The sequence below is a fragment of the Pleurodeles waltl genome, chromosome 2_1 (genome assembly GCF_031143425.1).
Source record: "Pleurodeles waltl isolate 20211129_DDA chromosome 2_1, aPleWal1.hap1.20221129, whole genome shotgun sequence".
Lineage (NCBI taxonomy): Eukaryota > Metazoa > Chordata > Amphibia > Caudata > Salamandridae > Pleurodeles > Pleurodeles waltl.
Genome location: NC_090438.1, coordinates 146467074 through 146491694, shown reverse-complemented (window position 1 = coordinate 146491694; position 24621 = coordinate 146467074).

Here is a 24621-nt window from a genome sequence, read left to right as displayed (position 1 = left end):
CCCTCCTAGGAGCTATGCAACAACCTTACCAGATTTCTTTTACCACAAGATTGCAAACCTATTCAGCAACTTCAAATCTCAACATACAACTGTAAACTTCATTGACAGAGTCACAACCATCACAACCGACACCAACCAAAGACTAACCATCGGGAACCTTCTCACCGAGGACACCACCTCCAACATGAAATCCATCCACTCGAAGCCCCTATAGATGCCTACCCATACCAAATTCTCAATCTCAGAAACCAAAGAATCGGTCTAGACCTCATCACTTGACTAAACACCTCCATCACTACTGCATCTCTCACTGATGCTTGGAAACACACCAACAGCAAACCACTACTCATAAAAAACCCTGCAGACCACTGAGTATTCAAAAACTACTGGCTGTTTTCCCTTTTCTAGCTAAGATACTAGAAAACATCGACCACTCATGACCTGCCTGGAGCCGAACTAGCTACTCAAAGACTCCCAATCTGGCTTCTGTAGCAATCCCAGCTGGAGACTGCCCGGATTGCAGCCACTGACGACATCTGTATACTTCTCGACCAACGCAAAACAGTGGCCCTGATCCTCCTTGACATCACAGTGGCCTTTGATACCATATCCCACCAGGTGCTGCTCAAAAGACTCCACCACACCAGCATCCATGGGGATGCTCTCAAATGGATCACCTGTTTCCTCACCAGAAGTACCCAGAGGAGTCATCTACCTCCTTTACAACTCCGAACCAAAAGACATCACCTGCGGGTCCCCAAAGAATCATGCCTCAGTGCCACACTTTTTAACACATATGTGCTCTGCTAGCCAACATTGTCAGATCCCATGGCCTCAACATAATTTCCCACAGAGGAAACAACAAACTCATCCTTTTGCTCACTGATGACCTCTGCCATCACCAAAAACAACTTCCACAGATGCATGACAAGAGTCAGCTAATGGATGAAAGAAAACTGCCTGTGGCAAAACACAGACAAGACTTAAGTTCTGATCTTCGCCAAGGGTGGGAATACATGGGACGATTCCTGGGTAAACTGAGACCCTTACCCACTCGTTCAGAACATGCCAGAAACCTCACCATGGAATCATAGATTAACACTATCTCTTCCACTTGCTTTCTCACTCAGTTCATGCTACCTACGATCTTCAAGCGATTACCCCCCACACGAGATGCAAGGTGACATAGGCTTTCATCACAAGTCGACTAGACCACTGCAATGACGCCTATGTAGGAATTGCCTCACTCCTACAAAGACTTCACACCATGAAGAACACCGCAGCTAGCCTCGTTCAACCTACTCTGATGATCCCACATTATACCACATTTCAGAGAACTCCATTGGCTCCCTATGCAGAAAAGGTGAGTAGACAAGCTGCTGACTCACATGCACACAAAGCTCTACTCAATCAAGGACCCACCTACATTAACCACTGTCTGAATTTCAACCAACCTTTAAGAAGACTGTGCTCCAATTTTCCACGTAAGGTGAACACGCCTGTGCTTGCACACCCTTCCTTCGCCCACCACACAAACCCTATTGCCACGTGTGCACCTTTCTGCCTCACCACTGCCTGCATCATGTGAGTGTGAAACTGTCCATCAGTGTTGCATTTTAGAACCAAACAGTGTGAAAACGCAGTAACTCTCTTCGTAGCAGAGCAGGACAAGATGCAGCAGTCCATCGAAAGGAGTAATTACTGTGCACAGGGACAGCACAAGGAGAGCACCAAATTGAATCAAGTACATGTTTTTCCGGGGCCTCTGGGTTAGAGCGAGCCTTGGAGTTCAGCAGGTGCATAGCTGCCAAGGTTTCCGATTGAAATGTGTGAATTATGGATCATTATGAGTGGCATTTAAATGACTATGAGTGACACTTTTTAGTGAGCAAAATCAAGCAATGAAGATGAGGGAAACCTATAAAATATCAGAATCTACGCCCTAAACAATTAATCCTGCCAGCTTTAACTAGCCTAGTATGCCGACTCACTGGGCCTCCGACTCCTCTCTGGCAATTAAAGAAATAAGTACAGCAGAGGAGCATCAGGGCAGCAGGCCACTCTCACTGTCCCACGTGGGGACCCAGGCCCAGCCTGCAACAGAATGTGAGAGGCCCCAACACGGATCTCAGCTGCCTCAGCTTATATTATAGTCAACTGAATTGCGGATTCTGGCTGCTAGTTGGGATGGCATAATTGGGCAAGCCTCAGGAGAGTCTGTGGCACACATAGCGGTCACAGCCATGCAGGCTATATTATTTAAAAAAGAGACTGTGACAGCTCACTATAAAAACAACAAATTAAAGTGAGCAGCTGTCTGCCCGGGTCCCCTGCACCACTCGCTACCTGCTCTAGTGTCTCAGTATTTGAAGAAGACTTGGGTAAGTGAGTCAATTATTAAAATGATCATTAAAGCATTACCTGAGTGAGTGAGTGAGTGACCGCTTCATGGTCTGTCTGGCATGCTGTGGTACACAATGAAACCATGATCTATGTGTATACCCCTACCCTTACCCAAAACGAGTTAGACCACTGCTGCCCTAACGCACTATTGAGCTCATTTGTGAGGTGACACAGACTGCGTGACTGCAGTTCTCAGGATGCTGGTGGTGGTTATGACAGTCGGGTGGGCAGGCTAAGTTCAGAAGATGATGATTGATCTCATTCATGACCATGCGCTAACAAAAAGCAAATGTCATAGCATAGCATTATAAACTCAGTGCAACACTCATTATACAGAGTTCAGGCACTTACTTCTCTGTGAGCCAGTGCCACCAGTGGCAACTCTCAGACGGGCCTAAGACTGGAGAAGACCGAGTTCTACAGCACAGCTATGCCACCCCACACATTCTGCAGGCACATGACCTGCCTCACAGTGGACTCTCTAGTGAGACAGTGCTCTCTGGTTGGGCTGAAGAACTACTCTGGTGCGATTCACACTACAGGAGCCTAGCCAGTGGCACCGGTGGGGTTGGATCCACGTCGACCGGTGGGCAAGCTGTCTGTGGTATCATACCAGCGCAGTAAAAGCGACAACCCAGTCACCGGTTGCCAGCAAGCTCAAGATGGCTGTAAGCAGCAGGGGTGAAGCTCAGTAACCCTGAGGGTTGTCCAGCCCCCCTGTGGCATCATGGTGCAAGAGGAGTGGTGTACCCACAGCTGAGATTGCCCACACACACACTGCAGCAACAAAATACCTTGAAATGCATGCCACTGGAGACATTAGGATGGACTTGGACTGTCTATTAAAGTGAGTCTGACAAATTCAGACTCACACTCTCTCCATATTAGCTAGCCATTGGGCACTGACAGTGACTCCCCCTCCCTCACATCATTATGCAGCATGGTGTGTTGTAAGTGTGTTATATTGCAGAACAGTCGTAGAAGCTAGTGAACAGATGAGCCAGCCCCCAACCCTGCTGGGAAAAGCACGTATCACATGCTGCCTCTGCAGCTATTGGTTCATGATAGCAGCGCTCCAGTTTGATGACTGAAAGGTGCTATAATGTGAGATTTTGAATTTTATTGTGGTTATGTGGATCACTAAACTGAAATGCATTAGACTAATGCCTGGTGTGTGGTACTTGTCAGAGCTGCAGGCGTCTCCTCTGCATATGCCATTTACTGTGTTGTTATCAGGGTTGATCGGTAGCATTCAGGAGCAAGTCTGTTTTGCAGACAGTAAATCATGCTTATCAGCAGGCTGGTTGTTGAATTTAACTCGGTTTGATCTCTGCTGGGCTTGCTAGATAAAATATTCATTTTTACCACTGCACTGAGGGCATTGTGTTCTCTCTGTTCTCCAGCATGAATGCTTTCCTTGCTGATGCCCTGCTTTCACAATTCTTCACCAAACCAATATTGTTCTTTGCTTTTAGCCTCGTGTATTTGTTTGCTCTGACTACATCGGAATTAGTCTCCGCCCTGAAAACTCAGACTATAGGCTCATATATTTAGTTTAAGGAACTGCCATATTCCGTTTTCTGTTACGTGGCCTCATTGCTTAATTTTTTATTGCCTGTTCTCAAAGCTCTGCTCAATGGTGGCCGGAGCAATTATATGTCTGTGTGCCCATGAGTGCACCGAATACCGAGGCTTTTAGCCTTCAATTCACTACCAGACACTCTCTAGCCCCTTTTCTCATTTGTGTAGGTTCTGCTTTCTACTTTTGTTCTGGTTTTTCAGTCTTTTTTTTCCTGCCTTTCCAATCCCTGTGCTTGCTCTCTTGCACTCAGTAAAAAACTGTTGGGGAAAAATAAGTGTGGGTGCTCCTCCCAATGGTAAACACTGAGTCCAAGTAAGCACTGTGTGGCTTGTTTGTTAATAAATGTTGCTTAGTGGTATGTTTCTGTTTTTTTGTGTGCTGTTGGTCACAGCTGGATTGACATACCAGGGCTTTGCTGTGCAGTAGTTGGCTGTTAGGCCTGACAGCCTTAAGGTGGGCATCCTACAACTTTTTGTTCTGCCTCCCTCCTTTTTTCTGACCCTGTTTGAAATTAGGACTCTGTGCACTTTACCACTGCTAACCAACGCTAACGTTCATGTGCTTTGTCCCCTAAACATGGTATCATTGGATCTTACCACAATGGCATATTTAATTTACCTATAATTCCTTAGTAAAGTGCACTACAAGTGACCAGGGCCTGTAAATTAAATGCTATTGTTAGAAACAGGGTCTCTGGTTGGCAGTCGGTTTGCACTCTGCCAAGCAGGGACCATTACTCTAGTCAGGGCAGTGGAGATACACACTTAGATAACCCCTGCTCACCCCCTTGGTAGCTAGGCACAAGCAGTCAGGCTTATCGAAAAGGCAATGTGTAAAGTACTTGTACCAACACACACAGTAATAAAGTGAGAACACTACAAAATGGATATCACACCAGTTTAGAAAAAAAGCCAATATTTCTCTTAATCCAACAAGACCAAAATGGAAAAAACCAACATACACAATTTAAGTTATGAATTCTTAAAGTAAAAATAGTCTTAATCCATGGAAAACAATAGAAACATTGCTTTTACCCAAAGTACCTATGCTGTGTCAAAAAGAAAGCAGCACGTGCAAGCATGCATTGGAAAAGTCAGCGATGCGTTAATTCCTTACTCGCAAGTCAGGCCGTGTGTCGTTTCTTCTCCGGTCGGGTAGGCAATGCTTTGTTTTTCTCTCCCGCAGGAGAGCAATGCAACAATTTTTGGATGGGGCATCTTGGATCCACGCAGGTTCATGATGACTTTGATGTCAACCAACGATGCGTGTGAAATCCGGCCGCACTGTGGTGCGATAACTGCGATGCAAGGGGTTTGCGTAGTTTTCAGGAGCCGCAAGAGGGTGTTGTGAAGTTTCTCAAGCTGCGATGCAGGTGATGCATCAATTTCCTAGCCATGATGCAAGTGGTGCATCGATTTCAGCTGCAAGGCGGGTGGCACGTCATTTTAACAGCTGCATTGCAGGTGGTGCATTGACATTTTCCCTGCACGGCTTCCTGTGCGTGGATTTCAGTCCTTGTTCTACCCTCTTGACTTTTCAAATGCCCAAAAACTGGAAAGGACACCTCTTGGCAGGACAGAAGTCTCGGCAGTGAGTTCAGGTGCTGTTACAGGAAGTCTTTGATGGCCCTGAGACTTCAAAACAGGAGGCAAGCTCAGTCCAAGCCCTTAGAGATTCTTCACAAGCAGGAATCTTACCACAAAGTCCCAGCAACTGTAGGCCAACCCAGCAAAGCACAGTCACAGGCAAAGGGGCATTACTCTTCCCCCAACTCTTTAGCTCTTCTCCTTGGCAGAGGTTCCTCTTTGTTCCAGAAGTAATCTGACAATCTGGGGTTTTGGTCCATTACTTATACCCCTTTCTGCCTTTGAAGTAGGCAAACTGCAAAGGAAAGTCTGTTATTCCAAAGATCCTGCTTTGCCCAAGCCTGGCTCCATACTCAAAACAGGGGGTTGGAGACTGCATTGTGTGAGGGAAGGCATAGCCCATTCAGGTGTAAGTAACCACTCCTCCTTCCACTTGAGCCCAGATGGCCCATCAGGATATGCAGGCTACACCCCATCTCCCTTTGTGTCACTGTCTAGAGGGAATTCACAAACAGCCCAAATGTCAGTCTGACCATGACAGGGAAAACACAAGCATGCAGAGTCATAGAATGGTACAAATAAGAAAATGCACACTTTCTAAACAAACAACTTTACCAAAAGATGTATTTTTAAATTGTGAGTTCAGAGACACCAAACTCCCTCCTTCTATTTCCTCCCAAAGGTAAACTACACTTAAAAGATATTTAAAGGCAGCTCCCATGTTAACCTATGAGAAAGATAGTCCTTGCAACAGTGAAAACCAAATGTGGCAGTATTTCACTGTGCAAACACATCAGTACATGTCCCACCTTTAAAATACACTGCACCCTGTCCCTGGGGTTACCTAGGGCCTACCTTAGGGGTATCTTAAATGTATTAAAAGGGAAGGTTTGGGCCTGGCAAGTATGTGAACTTGCCAAGTCGAATTGGCAGTTTAAAACTGCACTGAGCCATGTTTACAGGGCTTCTGATCTGGGTAGCACAACCACTGCTGCAGGCCCACTAGTAGTGTTTGATTTACAGGCCCTGGGTGCCTCTAGTGCACTTTACTAGGGACTTACTAGTAAATCAAATATGCCAATCATAAAAAAGCCAATTACACATACAATTTACACAGGGGGTGCTTGCACATTAGCACTGGTCAGCAGTGGTAAAGTGCCCAGAGTACCACAAACAGAGTCCAGCGCACAGTCAAAACATGGGAAGCAGAGGCAAAAAGACAGGAGAGACCACAACAAGGAGGACAGATCTAACAGCTACTAGTGGGCCTGCAGGACTGACTGTACCACCCACCTAAGTATCCCCATAACCATGTCTCAGGCCTGCCCTTGCAAAGCCTGTGCGTGCAGTTTCACTGCCACTTCAGCTTGGCATTTAATACTACTTGCCAAGGCTTAAACTCCCCTTTTTCTACATATAAGTCACTCCTAAGGTAGGACCAAGGTAACCCATAGAGCAGGGTGCTACTTAAGTAAAAGACAGGACATGTACCTATGTGTTTTTCATGTCTTGGTAGTGAAAAACTCAAAAATGTGTTTTCTTTTTTTTAAAATAAATTTTTATTCAGAAAAGAAAGAAAATTCATGAGAAAAACAATATAGAGCAGAGAATTCAGCCAGTGAAGAAAAGATGAACATATTCCAGTTCATAGCAATTCAAATCTACTTACATATTTTTCCACAATAAGCCATTAACGTGTCTGGAGCCATTCTCCAAAGCACCCCCATATAGCCTGCCCCTTACTTCTTGCCTGCGTCCCCTTGCGCTCATACAGGGTGACCTCCAGATGATAGATAGATAGCAATTTACCCAGCCACTACTGACACGAAGGGGGTCGTGGATTCAGACATGCTGATGATATGAATAATCAGTATACCGCCATTGCAATAAATATAAAAACCCTGTCTATTTCCCCCCCTTTCTCTGAAATCCCTAAAACCACAATATCAGGAGTATGTTCTACATCATATCCTACTATCCCCTTTAACACCTGCTGGACCTCTTCTTTCAATGATGTCAGTTTCCCACAAGTAGCAAACATATGTATGATATCTGCTCCGAATACTCCACATCTCGGGCAGTGGGTTCCCTCCAACCTTCCCCATTTAGCTATTTGAGCTGGGGTAAAATATAGATCATACAATGTCTTATAGTGCTGTGCCTGTAATGCTGGAGACAATAACCTAGTATACCCAAGCTCCAGGGATTCGTGGAACTTGATGCGACCCTTATTAAAATTACAATCCCACTTCTTGCTGTATTTCTCAAGGTCGTTAGATTGTTCAGACATGAGCATTGAATATATAGATCTTATTGATACACAAGTCCTTTCTATTATATTCTCCAAACGAGGATTATTTTCAAACCCCTGTACCCCCAGCTTTTTTTCTCAGGAAATCTCTCATCTGCAAGTACTTAAAAAAATCTCTCTGCTCCAGTCCGAACTGCTCCCGGAGATCCTCAAATGACTTGACCCCAGACCCGTCGTACAAATCTCCAAGTCTTCATACCCCCAGAAGGGCCCATTTAGCAAAATGATAATCTTTAAATATCGTGGTCAGGGAAGGGATATTATCTATTAACCTATAACAATTAAACCTCCCAATTTCCGCCACGGTTGCCAGCATTTATAGGCGGCTTCCAGTACCTAAAACCGTACTTTTCTATAATAACCGGGTTCCATGAAGGCCAGCAAACCCCCATTAGCTATCGGACCAGTCAGCAGTTCATAGATATTTGGGCAATATTCTGCCCCTGTCTTGCCATATTTCCCTACCAACAATGGGCACATATATTGAAAAGCTGCTGCCATCTGATACAGTTTCAGGTTCGGGAGAGACCACCACCCCTTTTCTCTGGATAGAGACATAAATTTGGTCGCCCTTCTACACGTACCATATGCCCATATAAATCTCATTACCAACTGAGCCATCTCCCTAAACTGAGATTTTTCAAAAACCAGTGGGATTGCCCGAAAGAGATACAACAACTGGGGGAGAAAAATCATTTTAACCATATTGCATCTCCCCATTATAAACATATGCAGATTATTCCACCTGCTAAACTCCTGCTTAGCTTTCCCTAAAATCGGGTCCAGATTTATTCTGACTATCTCTTCCACCCTAGGGACAATATCAATACCTAAATACACAGCATGGTTCACCCTCCGAATATCCTGTTATCTATTAACCAATAACTGGGTTTTCTCTTTATTTAATAAATACCCGGAGAACTTCCCAAATTTGCTCGTCTTCTTCTCTATTTCTCTCAGTGCTACATCTGGGTTGGTGGTTATAATAGCTATATCGTCAGCATATGCCAGGACCTTCATGTCCCATCCAAACCTATAGACTGGCGAAATAACAGAATTCCCTTCTCTTCTAGCTGTCTAAGCAGGGGATCAATATGTATTGCGAACAACACTGGAGAAGATGGACATCCCTGCCTAGTGCCACACACAATTTGAATGTGGTTTGATTGCCCTCACATTAACTGTATCCGTGCACCAGGAGATTTATAAATGGCTTGAATTGCAGAGATAAATTTTCCCCCAAGACCATAAACCCAGTTCACCCTGTTAAACGCTTTCTCCGCATCCAACAACACGACAGCCATAGGTTCTTCTGCCACTTCTGTTGCATCTAAAAGCATAATAATACTTCTAATATGATCAGTGGTGTCTTTTCCGGGAAAAAACCCATGCTGGTTTGGTACTACTAGCTTCTCAATGACCATGAGAGCCGAGCTGCAAAAATGTTAGAGTAAATTTTAACATCACTATTTATCAATGTAATTGGTCAATATGAGCCTGGATTCTGCGGTGTCTTCCCCTTTTTCAAGAACACTACTATATGGGCCAAAGCCCAAGATGGAGGTGTTTTATTACCACTTTGCACCCAGGTAAATAATTCCATCATCAAAGGAAGCAACAGTACTTTAAAGCATTTATAAAATTCTAGAGGGATTGCATCGGGACCAGAAGGTTTGCCCATAGAGAGTCCCCGCATTGCCTCTTCCAGCTCCCTGATACTAATATGTTCCCCCAGAGCCCCCTGCTCATTTTCCAGGAGTTTGCTGATCTTACTGGTGCTTAAGAACCCAAACATTGCTTCCTCTGCAAGAGAGGGGGCCGGTTTATAAAGCTTGGCATAATACTTCAGAAACACCTCCCTAATCCTGTCAGTATCTACTATGATTCATCCTTGCTGATCTTTAATTTCACTAATGACCCCAGCAGTTGCCTTGTGGCATGCACGTACTGCCAAAAGACGACCAGACCTCTCACTATATTCATAGCTTTCGGAGCGCTTGGAAAGATATTTTTCCACTGAGATTTCATTAATTGCTGCTTTTGCAATAGTAATGTGCTCCAGGGCATTGTTCGTATCTTCCCCCCTCTCAATAACCGAGATCAGCTGGTTTTCTGCTACTTTAAGCTTTAAATATGCCTCTTTAATTAAAGCTTGAGCATACTTCTGTCTCCTGAGACTAAAGCTCAAAGTTTCCCCCCGTATCCCAGCTTTTAAGGTGTCCCAAACAATCTGCAGTGGGGCAGTTCCCTGATTGAATTCCAAAAATTCCTTTATCCAGTTTTTCATTTAACTGTAATATCCTGAGTCATTAAGAAGCCCTCTCTCAAAAGTTCACTTCCTCATCTTTGGTTTGAAGACATCCAGACCGACTTCCAATATTAATGGGTTGTGGTCTGTCATGAACCGTGGATATAATTCCATGCCAGCCCCTGCTAATAATTCGGGGGATATTGAGAAATAATCCAGTCGAGTCAGCTTCACATGGGGAGCAGAATAATATGTATAACCAGGGTCCGGTGCACAAAGCTTTGCCCAAGCGTCCACCAACCCTAGCTCTTTCTGCAAGCTAGACAAAGCCTTATATATCCGGAGTTTACAACCATGATAACTCTTAGGAGTGGTATTGAACAGATCCCTTAACCCATCCCAAGACCCATTAAAGTTCAAATCTCCACAGAGAATATAAGGAGAGGGCCATTCCTCTAATTCCACTGACAGAAAATCCATCAGGGCTGGCTCATCCATTACTGCACCAGATATAGAACACAAGGTAAAGCATCCCTTACTATACTCTACGGTCGGCCATCTTCCATTTCTGTCTGCCGTCTGCCCTATAAACTTCAACCTGTTACTCCCATCTAAAAGCACCACCCCTTTGGTCTTGACATTCTGTTCAGTGCAGACTACTATCCTCATACCTAGTGAACCCAAAATCCCTCTATTACTATGTTCTACGTGTCTCCTGTAAACAATATATATCTGCCCTGAGAGTTTTTAGATCTTCAGCATTTCTTTGCCTTTTCCAGGCATTATTTAATCCACAAATATGAATTGACGCAATTTGCAATCTAGTCATTTACCCCTTAAATGTCCTTATCTACAGATAAATTTTTCTATTTTCTTGATTTGATCCTTGTATCTTTCTTTACATCTCAGACGCCATCCCTCTGCCCTTTTTGCACCTTGAGCATCTCTCTTCTCTCTTTCGTCTCCTTTAGCCTTAAACAGCTCATCTCCTCTTTCTTTTCCATTTTTCTTTATATCTCCTCCAATCCCACCACTAGCACCTTACCCCCATTTCCAAAACTTTTCCTTCCCTTGACACCCCCCCTCCTGTCCTCTCCCCCCCACCTCCCCTACCCCCCCTACCAAATGAGCAATCAGACCACCGCTGGCCTGAATGATGGTGACCCTTGATGCCGGTCGAAACCCCTCCCCAAGCACCCACCCTTCATTTGACCATTCATATTTACCCCCCATCCATGATCCAGAAAAAAAAAGGGTGGGAAGGGGGGCAAAACCTTTAGTTCTCTGGACATTTGCCAGCGCCTTCTATACCTTCAGTTCCATCAGATATTCATTTGCTTGAACTTCAGATGCGAATATTCTAACTTTCCCATTAACCACCGTTTTCAGCCTTGCTGGAGCCAACAAAAAAGCCTTCCATCCCCTGTCCTGGAAAGGCTTAATCAGCTGTTGTAACCGCCACCTGCACTCCACTGTTACATGACAATAGTCTGGTCGTACAAAAAAGGTAATATTCTCAGCACAGCGAGGGGCATCGGGCGGGCTTTCTCAAAGATAGCTTGCCTTAACAGAAAATTATCCAAAAAAAACAAAATGGCTCTGGGAAGTTTGGACCCGAGGGGTACGATCTCTCCCTCGCTTATCCAAAGGAAATCTATGGGCTCTTTGAATTTCTGCCTCCCAATCCCAATTTGCAAGCTCTGGAAATGCACTTCGTATAACAGCTTGATCATGAATGCTCTAACATCATTTCCCTCTTCCCCTTCCTCTATCTCCAGAAAACGTAGATTATTTCTTATCTGCTGGTTCTCAAAGTCTTTCAGTTTCCACATGACATCTGTTAGTTGTCCACCTTGAGTTTCCACGTGCTCATTCAGAGCCACCGCTTCTCCCTCAACCACCGAGGTTCGACTCTCAACAGTATTTAGCTTCTCTTCAATTTCAGCACAAGATTTAGCTATCTTATGAACTGTGACCTGTAGTTGCTTGGTGGCCATTCGAGCTCTTCGACTCTCTGCCCGTGTCTCTGTTTGCATTTCCCTTACAGTGCGATATATCAAATGTAACATTTTTGTATCTGTATTAGCCATATTATTTATCTGCTCACTCGGGCAGTTTTCACCCTCAGTTAAATTGACAGTTAGAACCGTATCTTTGGGGCCCTTGGGATCTTTCTCGGGCCGCGACAACCTAATTCCTGAGTAGTCCCACTTGAGCGTCGCAGCACACCCCTCTGGAGAATCTACAACACCAACCGAACCTGTTCTGGACTTTATACGCATACAGTGCTGCAGCTGCTGCCTCACCGTAGGTCCCACTGACGAAGAAAAGCTCTCAGCCTCTGATGAAACACTCCCATCCTCCTCACTCAGATCATATCCACTGCTGACTGCTTCTGAATCTTCCGTTAGTGAATAAAATTTGTCTCCTCCATCATTAGACCAATCAATATGCTTCCAGTCTTTCTCCACCTTTCTGGTCTCAAATGTCCAGTCTTTGACCACATCCTCCCACGCTGTGGTTCTTTCCTTCTCCCGCTCTATCTCTTCTCTGCAACAAGATTCAGGGCATTCTTTAACCAAGTTGTGAGTGTCTTTTACCCTTTCTTCTTGCTCTTCTATGCTATTGAGCGCAGTGGGGCTTTCAGACTGTGTCATCTGTTGCTTCAGATTCTTTGTTTCATCTACTTGCCCCTCCCTGAAATCTTGTGGTCTAGTAGAGTCCAGGCTACTCTCAGCAAGCCCTTTGCCAGCACATGAGCCTTCTCCCCATGGTTTGCCCTCCCCAGGGCCTCCTCCATGGTAGTTGGGACATCCTTAGAAAGGAGGATGGGATTCAATGCGCCACTCTCCTGGTCCCAATAGGTCAAGAAGTTAGTTATAATTGGCTGTATTTTATTCTGTGTTCTGTCTCTTACCTTGTTGTCAGGCTTGGCCCCTCTAGACAGGTCCTTACTGTCTTTCGCAGTCCCGGCCCCGGCACTGACTTTACAGCCTATCTTAATTGACCCTCCAGTAAGCCACTTCCCGGCCAAGTGGGCGGCACTACCTTCTTTTGCCATGCTCTTTTGCGCATGCACCCTCTGTTTTGTCTATCATATTTTGTACATTCTTTGGCGCCATTTCTGTCACCATAAACCAAGGCCAGGCTCCAATTGATTCACCAATCTTTTGCATTGTCTTTTGCCAATATCCAATTTCTCTTTTTAACAGTTCAACAGTGCCCTTCTGTCAACACCAGAGCAGTACGCGCTCTATTGGCGACTAAAATGCAAAACCCAGCACTCTCAAAACAATGTAATTTATGCATTGTACTGTATTGCTGCAGATTTTCAGAGTGTGTTAGGGTGTGGCCCCTTTATAGGGCCTTCCAGAGACTTTCCCTGCAACATGCCTGGGCGTGATTGTGGGCTGGGCCAAGACTCTATAAAAGAGAGCCAGCCCAACTCCCAGTGCTCACTATTCAGAGGTCCCGGTGCAGAGCAGCAGCTTCTTCCTGAGCTCCTGTCCCGGCGGCCTATTTGGATCTTCCAGTCTTCTGCCCTTCATCCTTCATTGGTGATCAATGTTCCAGGCGGTAAGACGGTGCTTGGACTGTTCCAGACACCGTTATTCAGAATTTTCATATTCTTGGTTTCATTATTAAATGAGTAACAGATAACTTGCACACTACCATTTCTTGACATTTATATGGTAGTTTACAAATAGACAAGAAGCGCGATTTGTTTCATAAAGGTTTGACTTTGTTATTCATTGCGTGCTACCATTTCTTGACATTGGCATGGTGGCTTAAGAATCGGTAAGACGCGCGATTCGTTTTATCGTGTTTAAACATTGTTATCCATTGCGCGCTACTATTTCTTGACATTTACATTATGTTTTACGAATTGGCAAGACGCGCAACTCGTTTCATGAGGATTTAACTTTGTTGTTCATTGCATGCTACCATTTCTTGACATTTACATGGTGGCTTAAGAATCGGCAAAAGAAGCGCAATTCGTTTCATTGTACTTTGATCTTGTTATTTATTGTGAGCTGTTATTTCTTGACATTTACATTGTGTTTTACGAATCGGCAAGACGCGCAATTCGATTAATGATGATTTGACTTTGATATTCATTGCGTGCTACCATTTCTTGGTATTTTACATGGTGACACTCGAATCGGCAAGACGCCCGATTCTCTCCTCGAGTTTAATTCATGTTGTTTATTGTATGCCACTATTCTAAGATATTTATTATGTAATATTCGAGTTGACAAGTTATGTGATTTCTTTCCTGCACCCATATTGTGTTATTCATGGTGCACAATCCTTTTATGGTGTTTACTATATATATATATACATATATATATATATATATATATATATATATATATATATATCTGCAAAATGCGCAATTTGTGTCGAAACATTTTAAGAGTACACAGAAGGCCAGAGTTTCTAGATGCAATATTGTATGGTCCTAGTATACATTCTCAAAACATGATTTATATGACTGGTTTAAAATTTTGTCAGAATGTTTTTCTGATTCTCATGTAAAGGAAAGTACTTGAATTAGAAATTTTTCATTCAATTCATTTTGATTCCCCTACAGGTATCCGGCCATCTTGAAACTTAGGGGGTTATTACAACTTTGGAGGAAGTATTAATCCGTCCCAAAAGAGACAGTAAAGTGACGGATATACCACCAGCCGTATTACGAGTCCATTATATCCTATGGAACTCGTAATACGGCTGGTGGTATATCTGTCACATTTGGGACGGATTAACACCTCCTCCAAAGTTGTAATAACCCCCTTAGTCTTTTTAAATTTAACTCTTAGATTGTTCATGTTTTCAGAGTGACTAGGCTTAGAATCATAGTCTAGTATTGATTTCAGGAGATATAATTTTCAAATTGTGTGTTCTAACCTTTTTTCTACTACAGGTCTCCTTCCCAGCTGTTCCCTTCCTAATCCCCTCTTCCCCTCTTGAACTCTCTCAGTCTCTGTGATTTATCTATCAGAGTCTTGGAGCTGCTCAGTGTGGACGTGTTGGGAACGTGCACAGACCCCGAGGATCTGGTGACTCTGACACCTTCAGCACTCCACTAAACACCCATACAGGGCTTGACCTTGCCCCCTTGGGCATTCCTTTAGGACTAATCTGCATTTAAATGCCCTTACCTTCTTAGTCTGCACCACCGCGTGTTAAGTTGAAAGTTACCATTGTACAATGCACAAAGAGAAATGTACCGCCAGCTGCCACTAGCACACGTCTCACTCAGTGTGTGCTGGTACCTCCATACCGCCGAAACATCCTTAAGCCGGCCCGAAAATGAGAACAGAAGTGGGGGAAGCTGTGGGAGACACGAAATGCAACTCAGCCCAGCGTGAAGGCCATCTCTGCGCTCACTGTGATCCGACGTCCATCCGCGCGGCGTCCAGGGAGAGGCGCCAACAACCGTTTACCCAGTAACCATCTTGCTCTACCCACAAATTTGTTTTCACTACTGTGATGCCTGCTCCTCTTATAACCTAGCATTACAACTGCCATAATATACTTTTAAGTGGTAGATTCTGATCTAGGAGGATGAGCCCTGTCATGTTTAATATTGACAGAATGATAATAGAAAATCCCACTGACTGGTGAAGTTAGATTTAATATTACTATTTTAGAAATGCCACTTTTAGAAAGTGGGCATTTCTCTGCACTTACAGCCCTCTCTTTCGGTCTGTGCTGGTTGACAGCCCCCCTTGTGCATTCTACCCAGACAGCCACAAACACAGGGCACTCAGTCACAAGTTCATTCATGTGCATACTGAATAGGTCTCCCTGGGTAGGAAATGTGGAAAGGCTCCCTTTCACATTTCAAAGGCCAGTGGCCTGCCCTCACATAAAGGAATGACAACCCCCACAGGGATCATGGCAGACCGGACTGGGCTGAAAGTGGAACTTGTTAACTTCAAAACCACTCTTTGAAGTTTCCCTCACCTCAAAGGCATTTTTGGGTAGATAAACTGGGCCTCTGACCCCACTTAATCAGACACTTCTGAATCTACACCTGAACTCTGTCAGAGGAACTGCTTGGCTGCCCAAAGGCCTCATCTGGACTGCTTTGCTGAGAAGAACTGCTGCTCTGCTTGTTGCCCTGTTGCCTGCTTGATTCTGACTTTGCTTGAAAGACTCTTCCTTCCCCCAAAGTGCTCTCCAAGGGCATGGATTGAGCTAGCCTCCTGTTCTGAAGTCAAAGGGCCAACAAAGATTTCACCTACTAGCCTCTAGCTGGTTTTCCAACTTCAGCGTCTCCAGAACCGATTTCGGAAACTCCAGCACAGATGCTGTGGCCCAGCGCCTCGCCGCGGCTTGCTCCAGCTCCATGGTTCTCACTGCACGCAATGACGGTGATCAACAATGCAAGTCTGATGTCACTGTGATGCTGCTGATGTCATGCAGTGTGATCACAACACTGCAAAGTTGACTCATCACACCTTCACCACCTCGATTCATTGACCTTGCCGGGTTACAAGGAACCAAAGATGCACCAGCTCCCCCTGCAACCGGATGCAACCCATGCCTCACCTCCCCTGCCTCACAGTATGGAATCGACAGCTCGCCTCCCCGCATGCCGTAAGCTACTGATGCTGCACCAGCTCCAGTGACGCTTCATCCCCACAACTCTGTGCAACGTCTTTACTTCTTTTTTAAAGGTACTGTGCCTGGGGATCTGTGCCACCCTGTGACTGGTGCCTGTGGCGTTGGTTTATTGGGAATGACTCTGTCAATGACTTTGTAATAACCCCAGTTTGAGCTATTGGGTTTCTAAGCGTTTCAGTGGGGTTTAATATTTAAAAATGTATAACTTTGCTTGTTAACATTGGATTTTCATCATTTTTACCCTATTTAATACAGATAAATATATATTTTTCTAAACCTGTGTGTTACTGTATGATTTAATGCACAAATACTTTACACATTGCCTTCTCAGTTAAGCCTGGCTGCTAAGTGCCAAGCTACCAGAGGGTGGGCATAGGATGATTTGAATTGTGTTGTGATTTACCCTGACTGGGATTGTGGTCTCTACTTGGACAAGGGTTTATACCTATGCCAACTAGAGACCCCAATTTCTAACACTGGTAGATTGCCTTTTTTTACTAATTGTGATCCAAACACTATTTACATGACTTTGTAAAGTGGTTGTTTTGGACAGTAAGCCTTAAAAATGTGAAAATATGTAAGTACTTGTGTGACTCTATGAGCAGTGCTACATTGTTTTTGTAACTCTTATAACCTATGCTAAATATCTTCTTTCCACTTCCAGACAGTAAACATTTGGATTTGAAGAGGCAGGCGTGAGTACCAACGAAGACCAGGTAATTCTGTAGATGTTCAAGGTGGTATCAGAGGTCGCTAGATAAAACATGTCAGTGATCCACATCTTTTTACAGGTTTGTTGGACAATGCAAGTTATAGATTTGAATGGGCCAACATGCATAGATGCATAAGTACAAGGTAAATATTTGGTAGATCCGCCTTCCGGGTCATCTGGCTCATTATAATATGAAAACATGCTGTAACTAACTGTTAAACATCTTTTCTTCTGTTGCAGGCATCTCAGACACTACTGCTCATAGATTGGGACAGGCAGACTGGAGTAGTAGCAGAAAGAGCAGGCCACGAATTGCTAGTTTTTCCTTGTGGTGCATCTGAGACATTGAAACAATCAGGTGCTTTAACCATTGTTTCTACTTTTGAAGGCATCTTAGACCTTGCCATACATACATTTGAACAGGCACATATGAGTAGAAGCAGAAAGACAAGGCAATAATTTAGCAGATTTCCTTTGTGGTGCACCTAGTACAGTTTAGTATGAATACCTCCTTTAACCACTTTTTCTTCTTTTGCAGGCATCTCCAACAGTAGAACTCATAGATTAGAAAAGTCACATGTGAGTAGAAACAGAAATACAAAGTAATTATTAGGTAGATGTCCCGTGTGGTGCACCTTGTACATCATAATATAACAACATACTTCTTTGTTCTTTTTCAAGCTTCTTAGACAGTGCTACTCATTTATTAGAAAAGGCAGACATGACTAAAAGCAGAAAGACAAGGTAAATATTTAGTTGTTTTTCCTTGTGGTGCATGTGCTGTAAATTTCTTTTTTCTTTTATTGCAGACATCTTAGACAGTGTTATTTCAATGGGCAGACATGAAACAGACAGACCAGGTAAATATCTGGCAACCCTCTCTTCCAGTGCATCTGGTAGATTACAAACAACCTGTTTTAACCATCTTTTCTTGAATTGCAGGCACTACCGAAAACCCTCATACAGAGTTGGAAACACAGGTGTGAGAACATACATAAGGTCCAGGTAGTTATTTGCTACATTTTCCAAGAGATAGCTCGGCCCTGTCTGACAGACTGAATTCAAGAGCATAAGAACAAGCTTTAAATAATGTTCCTGTTTTTTTGTAGGCTTTGTGGTATAGTGCGCTCAGACTGATTGCCATCAAAATGTTCAAGCGCAAAGTTGTCACTTCTGCAGAGACCAGTACATCACCACAAGGAAATAAATGCTGTGTTGTGTTCAAAGAAAAATAGATTAAAGAAATTGTGGACACTGAGACACAGAAGTCACGGAGCAAGATTCGCATACAACTGGGAGAGCTGTTTCAACACAACCCAGACATAGGCCTGATTTGCAAAAATGTGCAGAAGCAAAGATTGCAGGGGACTTTTCTACTGGGAAGAAATTAAGTGATGTTTGGAAGATGGACTGCTTGAAATGCCATCTATGTAGCAACGTTCCTGAATCTGCTTTGTTGACCCTAAGAAACAAAAGTGCTGTTGCCAGGCAGGGCTTTGGAGGGTGCACCATGCTTACAGAAACTGCTAGTGACAGAGCAAACAGAAGAAAGAGTTGACTGGCAAACATCCCTGCCTGAAGAGATAAAGATTCTCATCCACAATGTGTTGCTAGTGGCCAATATGAACACCTCAATGTTATCTGTTCAAGACATCCATGACCAACTTGTGTTGCATGTTAGGATACCAGACAGCTGGAGGAGCAAGAACTATGCCTTTGAGTTTTTGGAGTCCATCAACATTGTGATGCACTCTGACATCATGGCAGAACTTCGCAGTGCTCAAAATCACACATTGATAATTGATGAGAGCACAGATATTTTAGTTACAAAAATGTTCATCCTCTACTTCAGGTTTCCATCTGTAACATCAACAGAGCACAAAACAGTGTTTGGGGGAATATCAACTCTTAATACATGTAATGTAGAGGCTATCACTATGGCTGTATAAACTGAACCTTATGAAAATGATCATGTTTACATCAGATGGTGTATGAGTTATGCTGGGAAAGAACAATGATGTTGCTACCCTCCTTAAAAAATCCATGTTTCATCTAGTTGAGCACCACTGTGTTGCACACTGAAAATATTTGCTAGATGATGATGATGCCTGAGAAAAAATTGCTGATGAACAGGGAAATGGAGACATTACTCTCCAGGAAGTCCAAGCTGGATGAAATAGCTTTGGTCACTGAATGTGAAGCTGTCTCCTTTCAGCCACTGAATGGAGTGTGTTGGCTTTCAAGGCATTATGATGTGGGTGAACCCTTGAGTAATTATGAGGTTGCTCTCAAATACTCTGAGCATGAAAAGGTGAGGAGAATGACCCAGTTGCTAAATATTGCTACAAAAAAACTACCTCACTCAAACTACCACATTTCCATTGCAGCACTGAATGACATTCGGGGTGAACGTGCATCTTTGTGCAAGTTGTTTCATAAAAGCTCTTTGACCACTGTTGAAGCTGTACAGTATGCAAGAGCAAAAATTGACCAAATCAAGGAAGAGTACTTGGGCGAAATTGTCTTTTGGAGCAACACAGTAAGAGATCTGATGGCTTTGTACAGAGAAGACTGAGATTATGATAGTGAGTAGATGTTATCTTTTATTAAACTTCTTTGTGAGCACATGGAAAAAAGGTTCCCAGAAGATTAATTGAAGGAATGGACAAGTTTTGATTTCCATGCAGCAGCAAAGTAATCATAGTTTCATTTTAGGTCTGAGAATGTACAAAAAACTTTTTGAAAAGTATAAGAAGGTCTTGGTCCTGGGTGACTGTGACACACCTGATAATGTTGTTCAGCAATACAGAGGCTATAAATATGTGGTGGAAGAACATGTAAAAGGCGGGTTGTTGAAGACCTTTGAAGACATGGTGAATTTCACTTTGCGGAATCCTTCACAGTATAATGTTGCATCTAAGCTTGTTGACGTCTGTGCAACCTTTCAGGCTTCAAGTGCAGAATACAAAGGAGGATTTAGCCTCATGAACTCAATCAAGTCTAAAATAGGAAACATACATGAGAGTCACCTAGATATGCTGATGAGGGCAAAGGCCTTCCTCTCAAATAGGAAAGTTGACTTAGCTTGAGTTTATCAGCACTGGAAGAATTACAAGGACTGACGAAAGAAGCAAACTTATCACGCATCTAGTGTTGGCATTTGACTTGAATGAACTCTGGCAGGATTCCTCCTACAATCACGTGTGGCTTGGTTGTGAAGATTTCTCCTTCTGCCTCTTGGCAGGACTTCATGCATTTATCAGTAGTATGTGCATCAAATTGTAAATGTTATGTAATTGTACAACTTGCTTTGTTTGATGTACATGGTCCTCTGTAACACACTGAGAGTATTTAATAAAGTTGCATAATGTTTCAACCTCCTGATTCTGTTTTCTCTAACTGGGGTGTAGGTGCTACTTAACAGGTCATGGCCTTGGGTGTGCCACTAGGTCCCAAAACAGCCTTAATGCCCTATTTCATGGAGCAATGTTTGTAAAAATGTTCCTTTTTTGCTCACGTCATAAAAAAAAAGTATGGAGTGGCTAATGCCACTGATCTTGGTAGTTGTGTGCTACACTCATATGAATTGTCAGTTTCTTGGTGCACGTAACCTCAGCTGCAGCGCACAGAGACCTTACACTTCCACACAGAGTGGACACAAAATGGGGGGAATACTGCTACGTTCTGCCTGCCTATCCCTTGCCCTCACTCCACGCATCCACCAAAGCAGATGTGGAGGTCTTGCCTTCTCCCACATAGCAGCAAACTCCCCACGCATCTCCGGACCAAAACCAATCATCCAGAATACCTTAGAGCCCTCAAGACCTGGCTATTCCAAAAGGCCACTGAGACCTGCAATCACCTGGATACCTTGAGGATGATTAGTCACCCTTTACAAATCCTGTTTGATTGATTAATTGCTCCTTTCTCTTCCTCTTCTCTTATCAATTCCTGCTGTTCCTTATCTCCTTTCTCTCTCAAATGTATGACCAATGCACCGCATGCCCTCCCCAAAGAGTAAACATATAGCTTGACTGCAGATAGCGAATGTGTTGAAAATAATTCTGACCCTGGACCCCCCTCCCACCTCTGGACCCCGGTGCCATAGCATTGGCTACCCCACTGACAGCAAGGCCCCTGAAAATGCACAAAAATAAAAATGTCATGCTCTGTTTCTTTGTTTTTTGAATGGCGTAAATATTCTATTGTTTTGGAGGAGAAGGACAAGCGCAACAGTCTATTTCATTTATTTTCAGTGGTTACTAATCTTTGCAATGCGCACAGGCCACAGAAAATGAAGGTAGGTATTTCTCAACATGTTTTGAATTAACGTGAACGAATTTCATACACAAAAGGGTATTGTTCAGTCTGCTCCATTGAGACTGTGTGAGATGCATGAAAGTCTAAGTCCCATATTTATACTTTTTTAGCGCCGCATTTGCGCCGCTTTTTGAGGCAAAAGCAGCGCACACTTACAAAATACAATTGTATTTTGTAAGTGTACGCTGCTTTTGCGTCAAAAGAAAGTATGCAAATGCAGTGCTAAAAAAGTATAAGTATGGGCCTAAGAGCACAGAACGATTACTTTAATTCCACTTCATGCGTTCCCAATCAATGGATCGATAATAACAATAATTGTTCGCTGGAAAAAAAGAACGCGTTGTTGAAAAAATCAACATCAGTTTACTGCTATTCTGCCTGGAAATTACCAAATTAGACTGTTTCAGATTGAGAAGGTTTAATAATGGAAGTAGAGAACCATGGGCCATATGTACTAAAGCATTTTCCCATAGACACAGAATGGGTAAAAAACTTTGGTACATCTGGCCCCATATTGTAAATGAAGGAATAAAGAAGATCACCAAGTAGAACTGAATGTCAAATAGCAGAAACTTGATAAACAAACCAAAACAATATTCAGTATATAGCATACTCTTACTGGCAACTTTGTTATAATCAGACCAGGGTTTAGGCAAAAAACTTTATGTTATATATATGATATGAGTAAAGAAATTCTAAAAAAAAAAAAAAAACATAAAGAATATCATACTTCCTCAGTTACACCGGAGAATTCTGCATGTAATGGTATCTGAAAAGTTTTAAAAGTTTTAGAACATGAAAGGTATAAGAAGAATAGTCCCTCTAAGAGTCAACAATGCCACTAAAGAACACATGAAAACAGATGAAATACTTTGAAATGTTGACAGTATTCACAGACCCTTAGGACTGTGTATTGTCTCAGAGTGAAAGGATTAAGAAAAAGATTCACACACCGGCCATGTTCTTCCTTGTGCATGTCTCTGTGCACCTTCCGAGACTGGGATGGAGCTCGCCTGTTTGTCTGCGTCTTTCATAAATCAGAACAAAGTAAATTCCTGCAGTGAGTAGTCAATGGATAATGATGCGCCCCTAGGAATTCGTTATCTGAACATGTACCACATTTACTGTAATAGACTGCCCACTACGAATTTTGTTCGTGCAATAACTGGGGGGTGGGAAGGGGGTGCAATGTGTCACTGAACTACTTGGCGAGCAGTGGTGGCATCTTCAGGCCATCTTGAGGTTGCTGTTGTTCTCGGTCTAAGGGGCATATTTATACTCCGTTTGCGCCGGAATTGCGTCGTTTTTTTTACGCAATTCCGACGCAAAACTAACTCCATATTTATACTTTGGCGTTAGACGCGTCTAGCGCCAAAGTCCATGGAGTTAACGTAATTTTTTAGCGTGGACACCTACTTTGCGTTAATTATATGCAAGGTAGGCGTTCCCGTCTAAAAAATTGACTCTGCGCCATGTGCGCCGTATTTACACTCCCGGGCAAAATTTACGCCCGGGAGTGGGCGGGTCAAAAAAAAAGACGTACGGCCGCTTTTGCGCCGTTTTTTAGCGCCTGTAAAAGGCAGGCGTTAAGGGACCTGTGGGCTCGGAAGGAGCCCAGAGGTGCCCTCCCATGCCCCCAGGGACACCCCCTGTCACCCTTGCCCACCCCAGGAGGACACCCAAGGCTGGAGGAACCCATCCCAGGGACATTAAGGTAAGTTCAGGTAAGTGTTTTTTTTAAAAACAATTTGTGGCATAGGGGGGCCTGATTTGTGCCCCCCTACATGCCACTATGCCCAATGACCATGCCCAGGGGACTTCTGTCCCCTGGGCATGGCCATTGGGCAAGGGGGCATGACTCCTGTCTTTGCTAAGACAGGAGTCATTTCTATGGGGGTTGGGAGTCGAAAAAAATGGCGCAAATCGGGTTGAGGCGAAAAATTTGCCTCAGTCTGACTTGCCCCATTTTTTGGCGCCCAAGCTCCATATCCCCCTACGCCGGCGCTGCCTGGTGTACGTCGTTTTTTTCAACACACACCAGGCAGCGCCGGCGGCTAACGCCGGCTAACGTCATTATTTAAATACGGCGCCCGCATGGCGCTTCAGAATGGCTTTAGCCGGCGCTAATTTTTTTGACGCAAAACTGCGTTAGCGCAGTTTTACGTCAAAAAGTATAAATATGGGCCTAAGTATCATAACAACAGAAAAAAAGAGATATGTTTTGGATTTCTCTGCCGTAGCTTTCTTTCACTGTAAACACTGAATACAGAGAAAAACAAAGCAGACAAGCAACACTTTTCTTGCCTTCTTGATCTTTTATGCCCTCGTGATAGTTCGATCTCGCACTTTTTGCCCATCAGGGTAATACATTGAAGTCACTCTAAACATGCCATATAGACTATACATAAATTATGCAGAATACAATGTGGATATTGTTTCAGTGGGGAGAATTCCAAAACGAGACCTGATCCCTGAAGTGGCAACCCGATTCTGCATTTTTCAATGGATGGTGCTGGCAGTTGCAAAAGACAGGGGATTCTGGAACACTAGTTTCTGTTGACGGATTTAGGGTGCTAAGATTTTTGAGTGTTGCCTGTAAATAGTATTGTACTTGAACACGCAGAAGTAACTGTAAAAAGGGATAATTTTCCTTTCTTTGCAAAAAAAATAAAATGCCGAATACACATAGCACTTCTTAAAACTGTTGGCTATGTTTACTAACATTGACACAATGCAGCTAGACAACTTGCTGCGTTTCACTGCATCAAATGGAGTGAGCAGGAATGCACCATATTTACTAAGATCTGATGCATTCGTGCTCTC